The sequence below is a fragment of the Camelus ferus genome, chromosome 5 (genome assembly GCF_009834535.1).
Source record: "Camelus ferus isolate YT-003-E chromosome 5, BCGSAC_Cfer_1.0, whole genome shotgun sequence".
NCBI classification, from domain to species: domain Eukaryota; kingdom Metazoa; phylum Chordata; class Mammalia; order Artiodactyla; family Camelidae; genus Camelus; species Camelus ferus.
Genome location: NC_045700.1, coordinates 44,858,296 through 44,884,803, shown reverse-complemented (window position 1 = coordinate 44,884,803; position 26,508 = coordinate 44,858,296). Strand labels below are relative to the sequence as shown.

The 26,508-nt window shown below is 41.2% G+C and overlaps 1 pseudogene; it reads left to right on the top strand.

Annotated features, from left to right (window-relative positions):
• The first annotated feature begins 1,838 nt into the window (after positions 1-1,838).
• LOC102511902 lies at positions 1,839-24,563 on the top strand (annotated as a pseudogene).
• Positions 24,564-26,508: the final 1,945 nt, after the last annotated feature.

The following is a 26,508-nucleotide window of genomic DNA, read 5'->3' as shown; positions in this document are numbered from 1 at the left end:
GTTGGAGAGTACTGCTTTGCCACATCAGGAAGTTACTTTTAAAAAGAGAAATTGAAACAGACATGGACTTAATAGTGGAATCTACCACAATCGATTCAAACCAGGTTGCTGTTTAATGAATAACAGCAAAGTGCCCACATCTTCACAGAGCAGAGAACATCCACCGGCCACTGAAATGTAGTTTTAACAGGTTGCCACCCAGAGGGATTCCAGTTATGCTTTTAAGGGTCAGCTTCTATCTGGAATCAACTAAACATTGACAACAGCTGGAGGTGATTTGGGACACAACTGATCTGGGGGTTTTCTAAGTCCAGACCTGACAATGATATACTAGTTGGAAAATGGTGGACAAGGGACCAAGTCCGCTGCTCCTGGCTGAGGCCTGAGACTTGGATTTCTTGGGTCTTGAACCTTCATCTCTTACCTTTTCCCTGCTTCCAGATTGAAGGGTCTTAGGCCCACTCTGAACTGGTTAAATGAGAAAAAGGAAGATAGAAAAAAAAAATCAGCTAATAAGAGCTTTCATTCTTTGTTAATTAATTTTTGCAATTCTAACCCTCTGGCACCTGCCAGCTTCATTCTGTATTGGAACCAACGAACTTCAAAAATAATCAAAGTTAATGAGCTGCTCTTTGTGATAGGATGCTGAAAACTTAACAGACACAATTAGTAGGAAGTGCAAAGTGGGGAAAGTGTCACTTCTGATAAACAGAATTTCCTCATCATGTTGATATGAGAATCCTGCCCAAATGTGAAAGTGATGCTCTGTTGAGTCACAGAAGATGTCTGACTGGGTTTACAAATGGGAAGTAAATTGAAGGAACAAGTACCATACATACAATAATGTCCCTAGGCTAATATCAGACACCTTCTACAAAGTTCCAAAATTATAGTGTCAAAACATTGGTAAGAGTTCATGGCAAAATCTCAGGCAACTTTAGAGTCAGTTGCCACAGCTGGAGTAGGGCATCAACTTTCTATCCCTTGGTAAAAGAAATAAACATGGGAATTACGGGGAACTGAGGAATTGAATACTAAATTGGCAGCTGCTCTCTGTGAGTTCAGATTGGGCAGGATTTTTCAGCATGAACTTCTTGAAAGCAAATGCAGAAAGAGAGACTAGAAATGGTGTAAATGGCTCAGTGGCTGGGAGGAAGTGATGGATCTGAGCATGTGAAAGCTCATCTAAACGGGGGATTTCCCCCGAGGGATCCTGCATTCTGTTGTAAGATGATTTTAGGCGGTAAATTTTCAAACCTATTTTTTTTCATTATAATGATTATGCATTTATTGTAATTCATATTTAAGCCATTACACTAGCACATCAAAAACTTCATTTTATAAGAATAATACACTTTCTCTTTGAAAATAAATGCATTTAGGTTTATGAGATGAGTTTAAAAATCAATCAAGTAGGAAGGTAGGCAGAATTTGGTTCTGCCAAAAATGGGAAATTTGGAATGATGGGGAGAATTTCAAGGTAACTATTTTAGGAACTCCTAATTATTTCTAGGGCTTTAAAATGTACTCTATTTCATCAAATCTAAGAAGCTTTTAATTGTAAAATGAAACATTATTCTACATATCACAAAGAAACAAGAAAATGCTGCCAACTAAACTATGGCCCACGCTGTCTTAGCACTTAGAACTTTGTTTTAGGTTTAATGAAAGCTCTCTTTTATTCTCACTAGGGATAGTTGTTCTTTTTTAAATCATATGTTGCAGTACTCTGTTTCTGTGCCTTCCTGTTTGTACAGTAACTTTTAATCTAAATCATAGTGTAATCTTTTGGAAGACATTTTCACAGACAATAAATCTCAAGTCTCTTGGTACCAACAATGCACATCACTCAACTGAAGCGACTGCTGAGCGCCTATGATCATGTTTGCTCCTGTGAAGGCTATCTAGCTGCATCTGATTTCACAGAAGTAAAAAGGTGAAAACAATGTGAGCCTTAGAATCAGTGACATACAATAACACCTTTTTAGAGGTCACTAGGAATTGGTTCTTTTCTGGTGCCCTGGGCTTCTTCCAAGTGCAGAGATCACTGACAAAGGTGAGGTAATTTAAAAAGCCTTAAAGGAAATAATGAGTTGGCTATCAGACCCTGTGACACTTTACATTGTCCTGTAATGTACAGAGTCCTGACTCAATCATAGCTGGGCTGGTGCAATGGGGTGACTTCTCCATGCAGCAACTCATCACATAATTGGGATATACATGCAAAAGTGCTAGCCAACTCGAGAGCAAAGTTTCTGTAGGATTCACCTCTGTGGCTTCGTGGCTTCATGGCTCACCATGCCTTGCACAAAACAGGTAACAGATGAATGACAGTGGACAGAGCAATTAGCTATAATTTACAATCTCCCTTCTCAGTTGTAATAATGATCTTTCAGTAGTGATATCCTTCAATAAATGCTCACTCTGAGTGAGCATGACGATGATGACATACCATAGGCCTGATCGCTGTTCTAACTGCTTTACATTTGTTAACTAATTTACTGCTTTACCCCTCCAAGGTGGAGCCTGTTATTATCCCTATTTTACATGTGAGGAAACTGAGGCACAGAATGGTCAGTTAACTTGCCCAGAATCACGTACCCGTGACATGTCAGAGCTAGATTTGAACCCAGGCAAACTGACTTACATTCATGCACTCAGCCATTATACTTTATGGCCTCTACCATACAGTACTGAAGAGCTATAATAAAAGAATAAAAATGCATGTGATTGTCTAAATCCACAGCTACTCAGGAAATGCACAGAGTAAACCATGCTTTCTGGGTTCTCAATAAACATTTGTTTATTGATAATTTAAAGAATAAGGCAGAAAGAAGTGCCCCACAGTGTGTTAAAATGAACAATAACAAAACCCAGGTGGGCAGCAAAAGCACCGAAGGAGGATGGAAGACTGACCTTATGGCTTTGACCATGAACTCGAGGCAAAATGTTAAACCAAGATAAAAAGTTTGAGGCTCTCCAAAAATCACCTACAATGGCTGCACTGCTCAGGAGTCCTCACCTGCACCAGCCAAGGGGTAAGTCCAGGCCTTATTTTGACCACACGGCCCTGAGACAATATTTGGAATTCCATGAACTGCAGTCATCTATCACCTTGAACTGAAATCAAGAATTATAAAGTCTCAAGTTATCCTCTGGATTCCGGCAGGCCGTGGCAAACACTACGTTACGGAAGTTAATTAAACTGAGGGGTTGAATTTTTCTTTTTTAAAGAAATGGCCATTGGGTTTTAGTCAGCTGTAAAGAAGCAAGCAGAAGGCCAAGAGAATCTGTAAAAGAGCTTTGCCCTGTAAGCACAGTTGCCTCACCTCTGACCTCTATAACTGTGAAAGAATTTGGCTCCTGAGATATTCTCTGTGAAGTCAGCGGCTTGAATCACTGTCACCAGCAAATGAGTTTTCTTTACTGAGAATGAATTCTCCTGAACTGCTAAAACAAAGGTCTACGTTCCTGAATGGCTGTTACTTACTTGGAAGATTGCTAGAGATACTGCAAAATCCACTCCACACCCCCAGTGCCTGGCCAGGAAGTTACACGCTGTGGTATGCAGCCTCTGGTCCTACGGAACAAAACTCACAGAAAAGAAAAACTAGGGGCAAGTGGTATGTCCAGGATGAACCGCAAAACCAGTCTTACAGAGACACACAAAATGAGGGACTCATTTATTGCAGTACCTCACACCTTTGAGACAATCCACATGACTGAATTATCGATTTTTGATTGGGCCAGATATTTGAGGACAGGCAAGGAAGAGGAGCTGAACTCTACTTATTTTGAAACCTAAGGCAGCTGTAGGGATTGACTGAATAGCTGCCACAGGGAATATCCAGAAGTTTCCATCTCTCTCATGTCAGTAGTCTGGAGATTTTTACATTCAAGCATTATCACACATATCACTGTAAAAACTGAGAGCTGTTCCACCACCACCGCTAGTACTATTCCTATCGCTATCCAATACAAACCCTTGATAAGTCTGCCTTTTGTGAAAACATATTCCCCTGTGGTGAGTTGGCTGGGAATAGGATAATATCACTTCCTCCACTCCAAGGAAACTATGTGAGGCATTGTTGCAAATCCTCAGGCCATCTCCAGGTCCTGTCTAATCACATCGTTCTATAAAAACAACATATCATTTGGAGAAGTATTCCATCTCCATCCATTCATACCCTAACCCATTTAGAATTCTGACTGTGTGTTCTAACTCTTTTAAATGAAATACTCCTAGTCTGCTGATGCTGAAATTGGAATCCTTTCGAAGAAAAAAATCCAAATAGTTACACAAGTAACAATATTTCTGTTATAGATTTATTTATTTTGGTAAGGGCAGCCCCTGGCTGATAGTAAGTACTTAATAAATATTTCCCAAATAACTAAAGCATAAAGGTGTGGTGGATAGCAGTAAGAGACACCCCAACCCCTTGCCTTCTGGTCACTTTTTCTGAATGATGGCTTCTGGGCTCCTCTGGCTCTTCCTGTGCCCTGACCCTGCTATGATAGCCAAGGTTCTGTCAGTCACCTGGAGAGCTACTTCAGTTCCCTCCACATCCTTAGGGGCATACATTCTGCTTCCCTTTTCTCTCTGTGTTCTGGTGCGGACTACCCAGGGGCTAGGGGTGCAGGATGGGGATGTGAGGAGTGCATAGACTTATCTGTTAACTCCAGGTACCTTAGAAACCTTCCTTGGGGACTCCCTCCCTCTTCACCTCTTCACCTGTCATGTCTCATCTGTCACATTCAAGGTGGCAGCAGCTATGCTTATATGAGAGCCCAGAGACAGTTCCAACAGAAAAATGGACACAGGACACAGTTTTCTAGAGAAAATACACAAATCTCCAAGAAAAAGAAATAAAAAGAACAGATCCCACTGGTGATCAAAGAATGTAAAACTATAAGTAATGGGATATATCTATGAAAGACAAAAAGTAAAAGGAATGAGGGAGAGAATGGGGAAAATGCATTCTTACTGTTTGGAGAATGCAGACTCATACAACTTTCTGGAGGACAAGTTGGAATATGCATAAAATCCCTAAAAGGAGTTTACTGTTAAATTGAGGAATTTCACTTCTAGGAATGTTTCCTAAGGAAAAAGAAATTAGACAAAGATATATTTACATGAATGTTCAACACGACAATATTTATAATAACAAAAAAAATGGGAATTTAGTTAAATAAATTTTGCTACATTCTTAGAATATTATGTGATCATTAACATGATGATGTATAAAAAAACAACTGCATGGAGACTAGACAACACGCTACTAAATAACCAATGGGTCAATGATGGAATCAAAGAGGAAATTAAAAAGTACTTTGAGACAAACATAATAATGTATATATATATGGCATAGAAAGATAATTTGAATATTGTGTTCAGTGAAAAAAGCAGACCACAGAACAGCTGGTTGGGTATAATCATATTTTTGCAAAAAGATTTCTAGCATTTTTATGTTTAGATAAAAGTTTGAAGAATATATAGAAAATTTTAAAGGTAGTGAGAATATAGAAGATTTACATTTTAATCTTTCTGCTAATATGTATTTGTTTTCCTGGCAAAGTACATGTGCTATTTGAGTAATAAAGAATAATTGCTCATGTGCAGTGAAAATAATACAAACGTTTTCATTTTTCTATTTCTAATAAGAAACCCCACGGAATTACAGTATTTTAAAGCTGAAAACTTTCTTAAAGGATACTTTAATCCCTTATTTTACAAATAAGTGGACAGAGGCCCTGGGAAGTTAACTGATTTGCCCCAAAATGTCACCTGGACCAAGTCAGAGGGAGGGGCTGAAAAGGAAAAACCTATCCAATTTTCTCCTCTCAGGGACTGAGAAAAACCCAGTTCTCCCTACTTTCGTGTCTTTGCTCTCACACAGAACACTTTACTTCTGGTCACCAAATGCATGGAAATTTTTCTCCACATCAAGTGGTTCTCTGTGACACCAGCTGGGTGTCCTACAATTTAAATTCTGACACAGGATCCACTGGAAATAGTGTCAGATCCCACAAGTTAAGGGCGCAGATGTCAACTGCAAAAAGTACATCTCCAGGTTATCCACAACTTCTGTCCAATTTGACTACAAATTGGAGGTTCCCATCAAAGTGTTCCCTCTCCTCAGGTTTGATTAATTTTCTAGAGATGCTCGCAAAACTCAGGGAAACACCAGTTTACATCTACCAGTTCATTAAAGGACATGATAAAGGAGACAGATGAGCAGCCAGATGGAGACACATATGGGTGACGTCTGGGAAGGCCCAAACATAGGAGCTTCTTCATGGAGCTGGAGTGCGTCCCCCTCCTAGTATGGACATATTCGCCATCCTGGAAGCTTTTGAACTGCACACTTTGGGGATTTTATGGCGGCATCATCACATAGGCATGATCAGTCATCGATCTGTTTTCAGCCCTTTTCTCAAGATAACGAGGGGAGGTGGGGCTAAAACTTCCAAGCTTCTAATCATGGCTTGGTCTTTCCAAACCAGCCCTCAGCCAGGAATCCTCCAGGAGCCCACCAGAGTTGCTTCACTGGAATAAAAGACATTCCTATCATCCAAGAAATTACAAGGGTTTCAGGAGTCCTGTGTCAGGAACCAGGGGGCAGAGACCAATATAAATATTTCTTACTAGACATTCCCCTATCACAGGGGCAGAGTCAGAATCTGAACCCAGAGCAGGGGCTTGTTGCTCTTTCTAAAGTCATATGGTAGTGATGAAGAGGGCCCAAGGACAGGAGGGCTGTGTGGCTTGTGCAGCCTGGTCGGTGGGCACAGCCATTCACTGACTCTCAGTACAGCTTGAAAATGACCCAGACCACAGCCTGCTGAACAGCTGAAAGAAAACCCTCAGAGCATGAAAACTGCTCCACCTGTCTACCTGACAAGCTGTGTTTTCCCATTTTGGCAGACGAAACCCTCTCCAGAGAAAAATGCTGCTTTATAAAGAACTCCTTTCTGAGGTGTCAATGACATCTTTCACAAGGAAGGCTCGAAGGTGATGACTAGATGGCAAAAATAATTAAGCAAGCCCCTCAGCCAGGAGGAGGCTAAAAGGACCAGCCTCCATTCAGTGCAGGTTGGACCCAATGAATAGATCGGCCAAGATCAATAAAAGAAAAAAGTAATTAGAGCTTCTTACTGATGTATGCTGCCCTTGCCATGAGGTTAGTTCTCAAGGTGACACTGAAAGGCCTCACTAAGTCAGCTTCAGGACCTGAGTGACACTTCGAATTGATTCCTGCATCTTTACATCTATATAGGGGGAAATTAGCCTACACGTGGTGGCACTGTTAGACAGTGCACCCTCCCTCCCCTCGTCCCTCCACCCAGCGTCCTCCTTCCTATTGCTCCCAGCCTCCTTTAGGCTTCCTTCACGGACTTGGGGCAAAATCCAATAAGATTTTAAATCATTTTCTTCTGGTCAGGCAAAGGGCCATCTTAACATTTTTGCGCTGGTTTAGAGGAATGTTTTCAGTTCAATAACAATAAAACCTTCAGTTACTGAGTTGATCTGGCAGCTATATATTTTTCCTAAACTGGTCTTTGGAATTTTTCCTTGAATTGATCTTTTCTCTTTGCTTTCCAGGAGACCTTGGGTTAGAGGACTCAAGGATGTCTGGGGAACTTCCCCAGATGGTGAACCCTACTTGCATCAGTTTGGATTAGGTGAGGCTGCACATACAGCATAATACCTGCCTTAAATTGAGAACAGTTTCTTATCAGTGGTTCTCCATCCTGGCTGTCCCTGAGTATCATCTGGGGGGGCTTAAAACTACTGATGCCTGAGCCTCAGCCACAGAGATTCTAATTTCATGGGCCCTCAGTGTTAGATTGAAAAAAACCACCCTCTGTTCAATGGCTTTTAACCCTGTTGGCACATTAGAATTACCTGGGGGTGCTTAAAAAAGCAATGCCCTGCTGGGCTCCACCCGGAGATGATGATTCAATTGCTCTGTCAAGGGGCCCAAGCAAGGGTAGTTTTAAAGCTATCTCAGGCAACTCTTATGTGCAGCCAGGGTTGCAATCTACTGACCTAGATACTCTAAATTAGCTTAAATGACCTTGACCTGGAGGAGTTCCAGAGTATTGAAAACACTTGCAAATGAAATCGCTGAACCCCTTTGATCATCTTTAAAGAACTGTGAAGAATGTGTTGGAAGAATATTAGGGGTGGTTTTGCAAAGACTTGAGATGGACAAATATGATCCCAATTTTCAAAAAGTTAACCAAAAAAAGGTGCTCTAATCTGTAGTTCTGGCATTTTGGCATTAAGCCTGGGCAATATCTCTTTTTATTACAATTATGGTTTATCATCAGGGACCGATGGGAGCCTGCCTAGGTTCAACAAGAAAAACATGCACTAAATTAACTATGTTCCTAATTGCAACAGGGTTGCCTAACTTTTAGATGAAGAGCACAGTTTAAGTTTATTAAATTTCAGAAGGCATATGGCAAAAATGTATGTGTGTGTATTAAGGTAAGGATCCTTACATAAGGAAGGTAGGTAAGAAAGATCCCTGCTTCTCAAGCTTTATTGTACAGTGACTCCCCTGAGGATCCTGTTAAAATGCAGATTCTGAAGGGCTGGAGTGGGGCCTGAGAATCTGCACTGTAACAGGCTCCAAGGTGTTGTACAAGTCCAGACTCCACACTTTGAGTGGCAAGGGTACAGACTGCACAATAGTACAGTTCGTGGGTTAGTGAGCAATTCAACAGCTGTATCAAGAGAAGGGTCAATGGGTCAGTGTCATCAGTGGGGGGAGGGTTCTGTGGTTAGGATCTAGTGTTGTTTTCAGAATATTAATAGTGGTTTAGACATTTATGGGATGCTTATCAAATTTTCCAATGACATGGAATGGAAGAGAAAGCTAATGACAGAATCAGTATCCAAACAGCTTTCAGCAGGGTCTTCTCTGACCCAGCAAGGAGAGATGGCTCATGTCAGTCTTTTAGAACCTGCTTCCTGAATGGCCACATAACTAAGTAGATGAGTGGTCTTAGACAAATTAGTTACCCTCTTGGACTCCTAGGCTCATCTATAAAGCAGATGGGATTATTAGTTTGAATTCTGTTAGTTGCATGTGACAGAAAACTCAACTCAAACTATAGTCGTCTCCCCCTTATCTGCAGGGAATACATTCCAAGAACCCCAATGGATGCCTGAAACCACGGAGAGTACTGGATCCTATATATGCTGTGCTTTTTTCTATGTACGCATAACTATGACAAAGTTTTGTCTACAAATTAGGCACAGAGATGAACAATAATCAATAAAATAGAATGCATAACAATATACTAATGTATTAAAAGTTATGTGAATGTGGTCTCTCCCTCAAAATAATCTTGCATGAATTTAATGCCTTTTCCATCTTAAGTAAGCACATATTACCGTACACAGGGGCCATAACTTTTGCAATTTGAGGTTTGACAGCAAAACTCCATGAATTTCTTTTTCCTTCTTCACAATTTCTCAGAGAAAAGATTAGTTTTTACCTCAGGTTTTAGCAACCTCAGCATACAAGTTTTCTTTTTCCCTTGTGAAGTAGAGAAATTTCACCTTTTCCCTTTACGGCTGCTTTGGCAGATCTGAATTGCCAGCATCACTTCTTTTGCACTCAGGGCCACTGGTAAGTAAAATAAGGGTTACCTGAATACAAGCACATTGATACTGCAACCGTGGCTCTGATAACTGAGTGGACTATGTGACTAAGGGGCAGGATATGCTGGACAAAGGAATGATTCACATCCTAAGCAGGACAGGGCAGAACGTGCAAGATTTCATTACACTACTCAGAGAGGCCCGCGATTTAGAAGTTATGGATTGTTTACTTCTGGAATTTTCCATTTAATATTTTCAGACCAAATTTGGCCACGGGTAACTGAAACCATGAAAAGCAAAACTGCGATTAAGCAGGGGGAGGGGCTACTGTAGTTTAAGAAAAAAAGGAAGGAACTGGTTTCTTTGGAACTGTATTATTAAGGTTCTCCCTCCCTCTCTCCATCTCTATGTTCTGTGGGACGTCCTCTGTCTTCAGGCTGCCTGCAGGCTTTGTCATGTCATGGGAAAGAGGGCACCTGGCAGCCTCAGGGTGTGTTAGTTTGACAAGACATAGCTATCACAGAAAAGACTCGAAGTGGTCCTACAGGGGTCCCACCTCTGCACCAATCAGAGGCCAGGCTAGAACTGATTCAATCAGGATCATGTGCTCACCACTAAGGATGGAAGGGACAGGACACCATAAGGGACACTCCATTCCACCACATTGACTGGGAAAGGAGTGGTTTCCTCGAAGAAATGATGCTGAATGACTCAAGACATCCAGGCAAGTATCCAGCAAATCCTCACACCAAAACATCACAGAGTGATGAGGGCACAATTCTTTATAATACAATGGCTGCAGAGTTGGCCTGAGATGAGTTAGGTTGGCCATTCCTGGAGCAGATGGTCTCTGAAGTCCCATTTTGTAAGACTCTAAGCTGTGCTTGTATAACACTATCCAGTATCAGGATTTTTTTTTCCCCTGGAGAAAATTCCTTGAATTCCAAAGGTTGATGGAGTATATTTTTAGGCTGTGGGGTAACCCTCAAATACCCTCCTAAGAGGCAGGTCTTGGTGGAGGAGTGGCACTTGAGGAAGCCTGCCCATTCTGCACCCTTCTGGAAGACTGCCTGCCCACAGTAGGCTATGGACCCTGCTCCCAGCCCCTGGTGGCCCCAGATGCCTCCATGCAGAGGTGAGCCACTGCCCTGATTGCCATAGCTTGGCCTGAAAAGATGATCTGAATTCTCACAAGCTGTCTCAAAAAGTCAAGCTAACAGACACCGAGGGAAATCCCAGTGACCTATGGGTGCTGGGCTACTGGGTCCTGTAGAAATGAAGGGATGGGCCTTGTATAAGGTAAGTAAACAGAGGAATTTGGTTGAGACTGAAAAAAAGGAATGGAGTAGATGCAGGGAGAGAAACGTAAATGTAGAGAGGATGAGACCAGAGATCATGGGAAAGGGGAGGGGATGGAAGGAGGGGTAGGGAGACGGAGAGAGAGGGAAGGAGTGAGGGAGGTTGGAGGGGAGGATGACGGGTAGCCGTGGCTGTCTATTCATTCCCCTAAGCCATGGGCTCTGCCCATGAAATGGCTACTCTTCTGGAGGTCATCCATGTACTCCTCAGGCTTAGGCCCTGCTTGGTATCCTGGCTAGCTGTGAGCAAGTCACCTTACCTGTGGGTGACCCTAGGAATAGGGGTCACAGAAGCTTCAAATATCTTAAAAGGTAAACTAGAGACTTAAGATGGGAGTTAGTGGGGCAGTGCTGTTGGCACCACTGAGTCTGAGAACACAGTGGAGAACATGGCCCTCGGGGAGGAGCTGTGTGAGTCAGGCAGGGTGGGGTTGGAATGAGAGGGATGAGGGAAGGACGCCCCCCTGTGGTCCCAGGGAGGAGAGCAGGAGAGCAGAGAGTTTCTAGTATAGGGAGAAAGGACATTGAGAAGTTCACACCGGCTGCCCTGATAATGAGATCTTTCTAACACTCTGGGATTCAGGTCAGTCCTGCTGTTCCGAAAATGGCTGGAAAGCAAGGTATGCTGAATCCACGGGAGTACAGAGAAAGCTGGCAGAGCGTCCTGTTGAAGCTGGTGCTTGTGGTCCTCATTCACTGGCCAGCCAGCTCATCCAAGGGCTTTTACCTCGTTGGCCTCTGACAGTAACCACCTGGGCTTGGGGGCCCTCCTCATTAGGTATCCACCTGTCCTAAACATATCTTGGAAGAGCTAAAAACCCCCTGAAAGGGGTTTTGGCTTATTGAAAACAAGGAAATGGAATTTGGGACCCCTGGCCCAGTATTTACTTGTTGAACCATTAGTTAGAACTCCTTATTCATAGCTAATGGAACCCCCTTCACTTATTTATTGCACAAATACCATTGAGAGTCTACTGGGTGCTTAGCCTTGGACTTACTGTGGAAAGGCAAATATCAACAAGAAAACCCCAAATCAAATAATTATACAGGTTGTAGTAAAATCTACAAAGACAAAGAACAGAATACTGTGAGAGAATAGGGTGGAAGGATAGTTTGGGCAAGGTCTTGATAAGGTCTCTTGGAAGCACTGTCATTTAAGCTAAGACCTAAAAGATAAGAAAACGCTATTTGTGGGAAGAGGACTTCAGGTAACGGAAATACTGTGGGTGAAGGCTGTAAGGAGGAAAATACGTAGTTAGAGCATAAAGAGCAAAGAGGGGCCAGAAATGAGGTTTGAAAGGGAGCCCAGATAGGGTAGAGCCTTGAAGGCTGTTGCATACATGTTACCCCAAACTTAGTGGCTTAAAACAATCAACACTTATTACCCTCACAGTTTCCATGGGTCAAGGATTTGGGAGAAGCTTAGCTGGATGGTTCTGGCTAAGAATCTTATGAGATTTTAGTTGAAAACTGGCTTGAAGATCGATCTGCTTCTAAAGTGGCTCCCTTACATGGTGGGCAAGAAGAGTTGGTGGACTGTGGGAGGCCTCAGTGCCTCTCAATGAGCATCTCTGGAGGCTGCTGGAGTCCTCCAGAGTGGGCGAGACGCCAGAGAGCAAGGTGGGTGTCAATGCCTTTTATGACTTGGTTTTGGAAGTCCCACACTGTCTAATCCACCCCATTCTCTTTCTTAAAAGTGAGTCACTAGGTCCAGCCCACATTTCTGGGGAGGGAATTTAGCCTTCACCTTGTGAAGGGAGGAATGTCAAAGAATCTGTGGATGTATCTTAAAACCACCACCTAGGCCACGAGAAAGAGGCCAGCTGAAGCAGAACTTGGGGCTTTGTTAAAAGGCTGTGGGGCTCATGAAGCCCTAGGGAAGGCGGAAATGAAGCTGAGCACCAGCCAGCACTGGAATGCTGTCAGAACACTGCGCCTCCATCCTAGTCCTCTCCTCCCCTCACCTCACTCTCCTTTCTCTTTCTTGCTTCCCCTGTCTACATGGTGGGCTGTCACAAGCCCCTCCCACCTCCAACCCCTGCGTCTGAGAATGCAAAACATACACAGACCAACTAAGTTCTCAGTCTGACTTCCAAATCCTGGGGCCGGAGACCTGGATGGCCTGACTGTTAGATGTTCCCCTCAGGTCCAATCAGCTGTGACCAGACAGCGGGCACTTGTAGTGTAAACATGGCTGCCAGTGCCCAACTCTGGGAGGAGGGGACGAGGTTTCCTGAGAGCGGGATTGCTGGGCAGCGCCCCAGCAGTGTCTCACTCCAGCCTTCCTATCTGTCTGGACAGGCTGTGTTTATATTCCACACAGCCAGTAGATCTTCTGCAGGTGGTATTTCCATCAATTGGAGTCTTTCAGAAGTGATTGAGACTTGATCACAAGAATTGTGAAAGTGTAGTAGGTCTTCCTCGATACAATGGCCCCAAGAAAGGACTCACAAAGCATTTTATGGGGTGCTTTTGGAGACCGTTAAATAAAATGGTTTAGTCATAAAACAGTTGGAATTAGTCAGTTGAATAAAAATATAAGAGGGCTATTTCAGGGAGCTAGCCAGTGTAAGTCTTATTAAAATTAGAACTGGAAGCCAATAGTAGTAGCGAGATGGTGCATGAACAAACATCTTAATAGACTTCTAAAAGTGGTTCCCAGGGCAGGAGTACTAGTGAGTACTAGTACTAGTGAAAGGCAGGAGCTTTTATTTTGGAATAGCTGCTGCAGGAAATGAGGACACCAAAGACTCAGTCTCTATGCGGTCCTTGTGGCTGTTTTCAGGCAGGGACTTCCATTCTTCCAGCAGGGAAGTTAGGACGGCAGGCAGTTTCACTGGTTGTACACAGTTTGCAGGAAGGGAACTTAACATCAGATTTCAGAAGCCACTTGACCTCCCCCTGGTTGAGGTACTTTAGGATGGGGAGAAAATCTTTTATTCACTCCCTGGAGGTAAATTTTACAGAGTAATCATCACCAGTAAAGATAGCTCAGGGGATGGCAGGAGTTACCATTACAAAAGCAAGTTTGCTCAGATGTGCCCTGAACGTATAAAGGTGAGAAGAGGAGGAAGGCAGAAAAGGAGGTTAATGGGACTGAAAGCAAACTTGAATTTCTAACATTTTAACCTAGGGTCAGTTCTAAATGAGAAGCATGTTTCCCTACATTAAAAAAAAAAATGTCTGGAGAAAGTCTACCATGATCTAGTTTAAAAGGGAAAGAAGCTAGGGCCAGATGGCTGAAAGGAGATGGCGGTAGTGGGTCTAGACGCCACATTCTAGGAGCCCTGAAGGGAGGATAGAGCAAGGTTTGTTTTGGGTGAGGTGAGGGGAGCTGACTGAGCCTGAGTCATCTCTGTGGCCGATTATGCTTTCACACAATAAACAAAATCTCAGAAATGTTCCCTTCCCTTTAATTTCACTTATTGTTCATCTAATGCCACTCACGAGTCAGGGCAATCCATCTAATTAAGCATACTTGTATAGGCAGGTGTTCTCATTAGAGAAATCAGAAACAATGGGAGACTGTTAATTTTCACAGCCAACAATATTGGCCCAGGTTATTGGACTGTTATAGTTAGTTTGCTGTCTGTCTGTCTGTTGGTTCCTTTTTTTTTTTAATGATAGCATCAAGTATAATATCAAGTAATCTTCAGAGCATAAAAAGGAGCTTCACTTAACTCCTCAGTAATAACAGTCATTACTGTACTCTCTAAAAACAGTTGGCTAGTTACTTGCAGCTTCCAGAGAGCTCCCAAATCTGGAAAACTGCAAATTATATACTAATGATTATTGAGGTTCTGTGGTAACGTCAGTCATAACTTTAATATAATTGGTAGAGCACAAATAACTAAGAATTATGTCATATATACAACCTATTTACTGGGAACTCACATCACTATTTGTAGTATGAATAAAACAAAACTTAAATTGTATGTTAATTTTAATAAAAATCACTTTTATACCTCATTTTCATTTGAATGGATACCATCTGTTTCAAGGTGCGAGCAGGGAGCAAAGTCAAAATAAACTTTGAAAATACAATTATTTGTGTTTCCAGCCTTTTCAAATCTAATGCTGAAATCTCATGGATGAAACAAGGGATATTGATCCAGTGTTGTTTTCCATGGCAGGGGATTAGCAAAGACATCAGTAGACATTTATTAAGAATAGTAGGACTTTTTCCTAAGCTTACTAAGATAAAAAAGTTCTTGAATTCCAGTTTAAGTTTTCAGATTTTTGGTCATTGTTTAAGTTTAGGATCATCTGGTAGCAAGGCCGGGATTGGGGTTAGTTTATTTGTGAGGTGATCCCAGGAAATGCCAGTAAGGGAGTAGGGTGTGTGGTCAGGAGCAGAAGGAAGTGAATAAAGTGTGCACTACCCCTGTGGGCAGTTGGGTGTCAGTGCCCCTGGGGCATCTGGAGATGATGAGGAAGGAACCTCAGAGTTGTCCCCAACAGGGGTGAGGAAGTTGGGGTATTTACTCACTAACTCCTCATCTGGAAGCGGCTGGGGGATGCTTCCCGGGCACTAACCTTCCAGGCTTGCTTTGAGGCAGGGCAGAGCAGGACAAGCAGGAGAGACTGCTTCCTCAGACAGAGAATCCCATTCTCCACAGCACCCCTAAGCTGAATGCCATTCATATGCAGCAGACTTTGTACTGACGTTTTGGGGTAACAGAGAGGATTTACATCTAAATTTGAATATACTTATTCTGAATAAGCAGAACATTTAAACTGAATACTAAACATTGCTATTCTTAAAGGCCCTTGCCTCTCCTTCCCAGAGAATTCTCACCAACCATCCTTTTCTTTACAGTTTGTTGTAGGTTGAATTGTGTCCCCTCAAAAGATATGTCAGAGTTCTAATCCCCAGTACCTCAGAATGTAACTTTATTTGGAGATAATGATTTTACAGAAGAATTCAAGTTAAAATGAGGTCACCAGGGTGGGTCCTAATCCAAAATGACCAGGTCATTATAAGAAGAGGACATTTGGCCACAGAGACAGAAGCACATAGAGAGAAGATAAGAAGAGATACAGGCAGAAGGTGACCATCTACAAGTTAAGGAGATAAGCTTGGAACAGATCCTTCCCTGAATCTGGCAGGAACCAACTCTACCAATGCCTTGATCTTGGACTTCTAGCTTCTGGAACTGTTAGACAATCAATTTCTGTTGTTTAAACTACTCAGTTTGTAGTACTTTGTGAAGGCAGCCCTAGGAAACCAATACACCATTGTACCGAGATCCCCCCTCCACCAAGACCGTTCTCTTTCTCTCCTATATTCCTGCAATCTTGCTCTTTTGCACAACTGAGAAAGAATCTAATTTTCTGTGATTTTTATTGTGAAAAGCAATTGAATTCTCTTTAACTAAAGCTTTCCCGTCTAGGTTAATCTGCAAGGATCCTAGTTATTCAAAACCAACTCCAATCATCAGGCTGTTTTTCTAAAACAAAAGAGCAGTTTTCTTCCTACAAGAATAAAGACCTCTCTTGTACCTAGATTTGGCCATATGTCCTGGGCAGTGGAATATAAACAGAAGTGTCCTGTGATAGCTTCCAGGAACTTTTCATGGAAAATAACAGGAAGTATGAGCCCTCTACCCTTCTTTGTCCTGTCTTCCTTCTTATTGGTTAGACTATAGACAGATGGATGGACATGGAATCATCACTGGGGACCAGGAGGAAACTGTTCCTTGGGAATGGAGACCGTGCCTTTTAAAACAAAATAGAAGGAACCTGGATCCCTGAAGACTTGAAGGAGCAGAACCAAATACTATCCCTGGGCTGCTCATTTTGGGACTTCTACATATAAGAAATGAAAAAATTTTTTAAGCTGCTATTACCCCAATGTTCATAGTAGCACTATTTACAGTAGCTAAGACATGGAAGCAACCTAAATGTCCATTGGCAGATGACTGGATAAAGAAGTTGTGGCATGTATATACAATGGAATACTACTCAGCTATAAAAAAGAATAAAATAATGCCATTTGCAGCAACATGGATGGACCTGGAGATTATCATACTAAGTGAAGTAAGTCAGAGAAAGACAAACATCATATGATATCACTTATATGTAGAATCTAAAAAAAATTACACAAATGAACTTATTTATCACAGACATAGAAAACAAACTTACAGTTATCAAAGGGGAAAGAGGATGGGGAGGAATAAATTGGGAATTTGGGATTAGCAGATAGAAACTACTATATATTAAATAAACAATAAGGCCCTACTGTATAGCACAGGGAACATCACAGATATATGTGTCACTAAATCACTATGCTATACACCAGAAACCAACACAATATTGAAAATCAACTATACTTCAATAAAAAATAAACAAAACCAAAAATAAATATTACATTGAATTGTAATATGAAAGAAAACTAAGCATTCTTTGCATTAAGCAACATAAATTGAGAGGCTTATCTGTTACAGCAGTTAGCATTACCCTAGCACTATGCAAATCTGTATATCAGGGTCCCCCTTCCTGACTATGAATTGGCTGCCTGTGATAAATTGTATAACAGCCCAACAATATCTGGTTTCCTTCCCCAAGGAAGGATTCTACTTCCCACCTTCTTGATTCCAGGCTTGGCCATGTGACCTGCTTTGGCCAGTGAAACGTGAATAGAAGTGATATGCTTAATTTCCAGAAGGAAACCTTTAAGAGCCAAAGCATGATTCATCATCAGAAAGGAAGAGGTTAGCAGCTGGCCTGCAACTCATTCTCCTTCTGCTCCTGGGAATATAGACAGGTAGTAGGGGGGATTCAAAGAAAAATTATTCCTGTAAATGTGCTAAGCACATCTCCTGATGGCAGATAATGGAGAGTCTTTGCCTATGGAATGTTATTAGCAGGAGGTGCTTGGTCTGTCTAGGTTGCTATGGTCAACAAATCTGCAATTTTTGCATTCATGGGGCATGACCCGCTGGGAAACTGTCAATCAGCTACATCATGACTAGAGCATAAACTGGAGATGTTTGGTAACTGAAAGGCCCCCTTTTTCCAAGTGAAACCCTCCTCAGAACCTAGATTTAGATTTTAAATCTAAACAAGAATATCTGAAAGAAAGGACGAAAGAAAGATAGAAAAAAAGAAAGAAAACAAACAAACAGCACTGACAGTCCCAAATTTCTCCCTGTTCACTGGTATCTTGGAGTTGCCTATATCCTTTGAATTATTAATACATTTTAGTGTCAGGTAGGCTCTATGATCCCTGTGAGTTTGACAATTCAACCTTTTGTATTATCTCAGCCATTTTCTTGTTTTGTTTTGTTTTGTAGTGACAGCAATGCTCCAGAAGGTGGTTGCCCCTTCAACATCTCCTGGATTGAGGACAATTAGGAGAGGGACCGCTACCTGACATGTTACGGACAGAGAGTGAGATCAGGAAATAAACCCATGTTCTTCCCTCCTCCAATGTTCTTTTTTTTAAAAATTGAACTATTGTTGATTAACAACGTTATTTGCCCATGTTCTTTTAAGCCACTAATAACATGGGTGCTATTTCTTAAGATAGCATAACCTTAAGGTTTATCCTGACTGTCCCAGGGTTGAGTACCTGCTCCTGAGCAAGTGCTGGGTTGGAATAACATGCTTAGACCCACACCTTCATAAAGATATTCTAGGCAGGACAGTCTCTTAGAAGAGGATATTGGCAGGTAGGTACTGTGATCATATTTGTTGCCTTACTGCCACTTTATATCTGACCACAGGCACTCTCCAAAGTGCTTTGCAGTAGGACTGAGCAGCTGTATTATTTAGGATTCTTTTGATTGTGAGTATCGTAAAATCAATTCAAATGAAACTAGACCTCTATCTTATATCATACACAAAAGTTAACTCAAAATGGATTAAATACTTGAATATAAGCCCCCAAACCATAAAACTCCTAAATGAAAATATAGGTAGTAAGCTCCTTGACATTGGTCTCAATGAGAATTCTTTTGGATCTGACACCAAAAACAAAGGCAACAAAAGCAAAAATAAACAAGAGGGACTATATCAAACTAGAAAGCTTCTGCACTGCAAAGGAAACCATCAACAAAGTGAAAAAGCAACCTACTGAATGGGAGAAAATATTTGCAAATCATATATCTGATAAGGAATTAATATCCAAAAATACATAAATAAGTTATAACTCAACAGCAAAAAACCCAAGCAATTCAATTAAAAAATGGGCAAATCTGAATGACATTTTTCCAAAAAAGATATACAGATGACCAAAAGACATATGAAAAGATGTTTAACACCATGCATCATCAGGAAAATGCAAATCAAAACCACAATGAGATATCACTTCATACCCGTTAGAATGGCTTTCATCAAAAAGACGAGAAGTAACAAGTGTTGGTGAGGATATGTCAAAAAGAGAACTTTGTGCGCTGTTGGTGGGAGTGTAAATTGGTGCAGCCACTATGGAACACAGTATGGAGGTTCCTTAAAAATTTAAAAATACAACTATCATATGATCCAGCAATTCCATTACTGGGTATTTAATCTGAAGAAAAGAAAAAACTAATTCAAAAAGATAAATGCACCCCCCCCCCCGCATGTTCACTGCAGCATTACAATAGCCAAGACATGGAAGCAACTTACATGTCCACTGATGGATGAATGGATAAAGAAAATGTGATATATTATATATAATGGACTACTATTCAGCAATTTCAAAAAAGAAAGAAATCTTGCCATTTGCCACAGCATGGATGGATCTTGAGGGCATTATGCTAAGTGAAATAAGTCAGAGAAAGACAAATACCATATTATCTGACTTGTATGTGGAATCTAAACGACATTAAAGAAATCTCTAAGCTTAGAGATGCAGAGAACAGATTGGTGGTTGCCAGAGTTAGGGTGTGGGAAGTGGGAACCAGAGTTGGGGGTTGGGAAGTGGGAAAAATGGGTAAAGAGGGTCAAATGTACAAACTTGCAGTTCTAAAATAAGTAAGCCATGGGAATGTAATGTACAGCACTGTAGTTAATAATACTGTATTGTATATTGGAAAGTTGCTAAGTGAGTAGATCCTAAAAGTCCTCATCACAAGAAAAAACATTTTTTGTAACTATGTATGGTGATGCATGTTAACTAGACTTACTGTGGTGATCGTTTCAGAATATACCCAAATACGGAATCATTATGTTGTACACTTGAAATCAATGTAATATTTCATGTCAACTATATCTCAGGAGAAAAAAAACCACCTCATTTTACATTGGTTGAAATATTCCTTACGTTCTGGCTCCCACCAGCCCCAGGAGTCTTCTCCAGGCCCAGAATGCACACGAAATGGTATAAAATACGATTGGGTCAGAGGACAGATGGTCCCTGCCTCGAGTGAATCTCTCTGCTGTATTTCTGCTGGTGGTGCCACTGTCTTGAATAAAAATGACCTTCTAAATGTCAGATTTCTGTCTTGAGGACCAGTGAGTTCCAGCCGGCCTCATCAGGTGCCCAGGTTCCAGAGCCTTGGCTTGCTGCTGAGCACAGCCAGCTGTGAGCCCCAGCCAGCCTTCAGCCTCTCTGGTTCTCAACTCTCACCTGGAGTCTGGCAGCTGCTGAGTCCCCTTTGTTTACCCCAGCTCTTGGGGTTCCCTGGCGCTCCTGGGCCCCTTTCCACCAGCTTGAATCAGCTGCTGCCTCTACCCCAATGTGACGGGCAGCCTTCGAGGAGCTAAAACACCATTTACACCCTTGCCTTTGGCAGGCAAAGCAAGTAAGTATGAAATGTCAAACCTGGGCCGGCCACAGCTGCTGGCTGAGTGTGAGTCCGCTGTTGGCCCACTAGGTGGCGTCTATTGAGCCTAAGGAGAGAATGAAAACTTTCTTGTTAAAACAGCACAAAGGAAGTGTTCTTTTGCTTTGCTTTTCTTTTTCCTTTCTACTTATTCCACCCACCACCATCATCACCCCCACCACCTCCAACCCTAAAAATAACATTAAAACAAGGCACCTTTCTACTTCTCCCTCCGGGGAGGATTCCAGCAACTCCGACTCCCCTGACTAGAGTAAGGCAAGAAGGCTGTACTTTTATCTTAAGTCTGAAACCACTGCCCAACCAGTTTCATTTGCTGTTAGGCTGTAATTGGAGCCCACTGAGCAACCTCATTTCATTCCATTCCTTCCTTTCAGCTGATTTTCTCCAAGGCCTACAATTGAGTTCAGCCACAGGTGTTAGTCTTCTCCCCTCCTCTTTCTTTTCCCTTCTCTCCAGGCATTTTTTCCCTTCTAGGAAAGGATAGGACAGCTTGCCCATTGTCAGAAGAAAATGAGATTCTTGGTGCTTTTTCTACCATTACTGTAAATTTGTTGTAAACATTTATGAACAATCCTAACTCAGTGGGGTAAAACATGAACCTGTTTTATTTGTCTTCAATCTCTGGCCCCAACTGGTAAACCTTTCTTTCTCACTCTATAGGGAGATTCATTGTCAATAGCTTAGATTCTGTAACTTCTACTTCATTCTAGATTATTAAAAGACGCTCCAGCTTTTCAAAGCTGTCCACTCCCCCATCTTGACGAGCTTACAGCTCACGGATCTGAGCGGGAGAGGCAGGGCCAGGGACCGCTGGTTCCTCTTCCTTCAGCACTCACCTGAGGGTAGGGAGAGGTTTGCATCCCCTCTGGGAGGACTCCTCCCCTTTAATCTCCAGGCTCCAACTGCTCTGGGGTGTTGGGTCCCCACTGGCAACCCCGAAAGATCCCCTCTCTCCTCTCTGGGAAGGTGGTGGGGTTGAAGGGCTGGTCTGAGGCTACGGCTGCTGTTTAGAATGTGAAGTACTTAACGCTTTTTGTCTGTACATTGGGATCCTAAGTACCAGTTTGGGGGCAAACCCCACCCAGTAACCTGCTACAGAGTACAAAACCCTCCCGCACACCTTCTTCCCTTCCTCCTCCACATGCTTTGAGGACCAGGAGCACAGGCAGACTCTGAAACAGCACACCTCCTCTTGCCACTTGGTCTGCCTGTTGTTTCTCTGCTCATACCTGCTGGAGTGAGCTGAAGGGCGCTATAATGGCCAAGTGGTCCTGGCGTTTAAGCAGAAACACCTGCAGCCCTGGCAACAGGATACCTGTTTCCTTTTCACCTTTTTCTCTTCCCTTGAGGACTTGAAATATTTTTATGAGTGGGGAAAAATACTCCCAAAAGTTAGCTACTCTGAAGCCATGTCATTGGACTCTTCGTTCTAGCCAAACTTAATCCAATAGCTTGAGGTCCAGGCAGAAGGCATGACCCTTTCCACAGAGCCACTGGACTCTAGTCCCTAAGCTCCCCCATGTGGATTCCACTCTGTTATGTGGCTACAAAGCCATGTCAGCTTGTGCACTAAATTTCTCACAGTTTGTGGTGAAATGACTTCTTTTCTTATCACCTCTTCTTCACAGATTTCTGGTGTTAGTTCTTAGGAATAACCCAAGGTCTCCCTCTTCAAAAACCTAATCTCAATAAGTCATCCCCTGATGAACATAACAGATTCCTCTTTATACCAATTCATTGTCTTTGGACCATCAACTGTCTCTTTTCCTCAGATAAGGTTTTTGTCAGGAAGTACCTTGGCCCCACTTCACATTTAATTTAGTGGATCCTACCCATAGGCACCCCTTCTTGAGTCAGATGACCATCTCTGGAATCTGAGCGTAGGCTCTGATCCCTTCCATTACACGGGGCAAGAATGAAGAAAGGATATTCTCTCAAAGGCAAAGTAGAGTGGTATGATCAGAAGAAGAGAGTATAGATGCCAGACAGGGGGAAAAAACCCCCACAGTTGTCCATTATGGAGGCTGAGGGAATCAGGAGTTCTGAAGTAGTTTTACTGGAATATTAAAGCAACCTTGTATCATTAAAAATTCCACTCTTCAACCTTAAATAAAGCGAGATTCCCTTTATTAAATTGCTTTACATCATTTGGTCAGATTAAAGGATTTTAAGATTCTTGCAAGTAAATTTGATGCATGTATCTGGTTTCTTTTATATGTAAGAGATAACAGAATCCCCATAATGCTCAGAAGCAAGGCCCTGGATATGGCTGGAACATTTCCTTCTTTAAAAAGTCTGACTTATCTAATAGTTACCTTTTCCAGCTTCAAGGCAGCAAATCGCCTGAATCACTGTGCTTTCAATCCAGCCTCACAAATTATGCCTGAGAAGCAAAGTTAAAGAGTCCTTCTCAGAGAGGGACTATTAATAGGCTTTCATAAAGAAAAGTTCAAACACACGCAGATCAAGGAAAAAGAAAATGGCCCAAATGGAAGGTCTGAGATGTAAGAAGGACTCATGCACAAAGGAGTTGTAACTATGTGGGTATAGCTAAGCAAAAATCAATTGAATAAAACTATTAATAATGTACACATTGTAGGGTTAAAAAAGACAGACCTAAAATGCTGGATAACAATGGCATACACAATGGGAGGAAGATGACCAGAATAAGAGTATCCTAGGGTTCTTTTGTGGTTCAGGAGGAGGGTAAAATTATTAACGTTTGAAATGGAAAAATATCTTTAGGGTAGACATAGAAAGTATAATTTATGAGCAGTTATACTTTCCTAAGTTGAAACTGAAAAACAACAGAAACAAAAAACAAACCTCAGGGAGGGCACTTCCATCCTGGGAGCTTGCAGCCTGGGGGTCTCCTCTGGCCCGGCCAAGCTGCTCCTGTCCCTGAACCCTCAGGAGGACGACAAATTCCAGAAGAAGCTGGCGCAGGTTTGCCAGCATGCAACCAAGCAACAGGAGAAAGAAAAACCTACTCCTGGAGTAATGTATGTGGGCCACTTACCTCCATGGCTTTAGGAATCCCAGATCCGAGCGTATTTCTCTCAGTTTGGCACTGTTACGGGACTCAGGCTATCTAGGAGTAAAAAGACGAAACAGCAAAGGCTATGGCTTCTTGGAGTTTGAGTCTGAAGATGTTGCCAAAATAGTTGCTGAAACAATGAACAACTAACTTTTTGGTGAAAGACTCTTGAAGTGTCATGTTATACCACCTGAAAAAGTACACGAAGAACTTTTTAGAGAGTGGCATATGCCATTTAAAAGGCCGACGTATCCAGCGGTGAAATGGATAGATACGGACACTTCTTTAAAAGCTGTGGATGGAGGAGTGATTTAAAAGGAAGGAAAAATTACTCAGGAGGAAATCAGCTAAAAAGGGAATTAATTATGATTTCCCTTCATTAATTTTACATAAAAATGAGGAAAGTGCTTCAAACACGAGTCTTTGAAATTCCAGAAAGTGCCAGGCTTTACGTGGGAAGAAGAAGAAAGAGGCTTCAGTCACTCCTAACCCTCTTGGGAAGTCTCTGGATAGCCAGGGCCCCACACCAGTTTGTACACTAACATTTTTGGAGAAATGAAAATCCGAAGTGGCTGCAATGAATGATGATGATAAGGATAACGAAATTGTTTTCAAACAACCCATATCTAGTGTAAAAGAAGAAACCCAGGCAACTCAAACATCTACAAGTTCAAGGAAAAAAAGATGAAGAAAAGACAATCGGTGATTCTGAATGTAGTTCTTCTGAAACATGTGATTATATTTGTATTTAACTAGATAAATGGAATGCAGTCAGTAACAAGATTTTTGGAGGAAAAAAACTGTCGGTTCAAGTCGACAAGAAAAGACTATCTAATTTTGGCTAATTTACCTGCCCTTGCTGAAGGACAGGGTGCCTGCCAGCTTAGAGCCAGGCCTGTGCTGCTTTGTCCTGGTCTCCTCTAGTCTTCTCTGCATCTTTCATAGCTATCTTTGGTTACTCTGCCTGGATAGAAGGTCACTAGTAGCTGTAGGTTTAAGAACTAAACTGTAGCCTTTGTTACCACCAAATAAAGAAAATGAAATCTTGCTTGACCATCTACCTGGTTCTCTGTTAGGCCAAGAACATTTAACCCATCAGATGGCTGGAACTGGAAATTAAGTGATATGGAAAGTGAGAAGGCAGTGCAGATGTTAACAGAGATCATTTATGTATATATGACCACTTTTATTGATGTTCAGTTAGTTTGGGGTGGGCTGGCATGGATTATTAATAACGACTGTTTTGTGTCAGTATCATCAACCTGGAGCTGTATTTCCAGATTCAGGTGGTGACCACCAAATAAACTTTATATTTTTTTGTAAAAAAACAAACAAACATAAAAAAACCCTCAATTAATCTGAATCTTTTACAAGAAAGGAGAAAAGAAGAGCATAAAAGGTGGAACAAATGGATAGCACTCAATAAGATGATAGAATTAAGTCCAAATATATCAGTAATCACAGTAAATGAAATCCTTCAGCTAAAAGACATAGATGGTCAGACGGAAAAGATGATAAAATCCAGCTAGTTATATGATACTCAACTAAAACATAAAGATACAGAAATATTATAGTTCAAATGAGAACATATGTATTAGGCAAAGACTAAAGAATGTTATATAACTATATTAATATCAGATGAAATTGACAAGAAGGCAAAAATAATTGGGTCACTACATAATGATAAAAGTTTTAGATTGCCAGAAAAAATATGACAAAACTTGTTTATATGTAATAACAGCAAAAATTAAACTACAAGGAAAAATAGACAAATACATCTTACTTAGAATTGAATGATACTAAATTATCATGTGTCCAAACTTGTAGTATATAGCTAAAGGGATGTTTGCAGAGAAGTATATGTCTTTAGGTGATTCTATTAGAAAAGAAGAAAAGCTCAAAATTAATGACCTAAGCATAGAACTTGAGAAGTTAGAAAAAAGAACAGCAATTAAGCCTAAAAAAAGTTGAAGGAAGGAAATAATAAACACAGAAGCAGAAATTAATGTGGTAAAAAGCCATCATACAATTGAGAGTATTGACCAAGACAAATATTTTCTGAACAGCTTAATGAAACTGAAAAATTTCTGTTTAAGATTAATGAACAAAAAAGGAACAAAGAAACAAATTACTGTATTAGGGGAAAAAATGGAGAATATAGATACAGATGCAACAGATTGAAAAAAATATTATGGACAACTTCATAATTATCTGCAAACTCAAAAATATGTATTAAATTTCTGGAAAAAAATGCAACTTACAAAAACTGACTCAAGAAAACTTGGAAAACTTAAATACTTTATGTTTAACTAAATATTAAATACTCATTTATTATTGAAATTCTTAGCAAACTAGAAATAAAAAGAAACTTCTTTAACTCAATAAAGGATATCTACAGAAAAACCTAAAGGAAACATAAAACTAAATGGTATCTGGTGAAAACATTTCCTCTAATATCAGGAATAAAGCAAGATGCCTGCTACTAACACTTCGTTTCCTCATCGCACTGGGTATCTTGGCCTGCACAGTATATCAAGGAAAAGGGTGGAAAATGTATAAGGATCAGAAAGGAATAAACACAGCTGTCACCCATAGATGGTATATTTCTGGAAAACAAAATTTTTTTTGAGTTTTAGCAAGTTTCTTATAAAGTTAAATGTACTCTTACCGTACAATCAAGGAATCCTACAACTAGTTACTTACCCAAGTTAAATGAAAACCTATGTT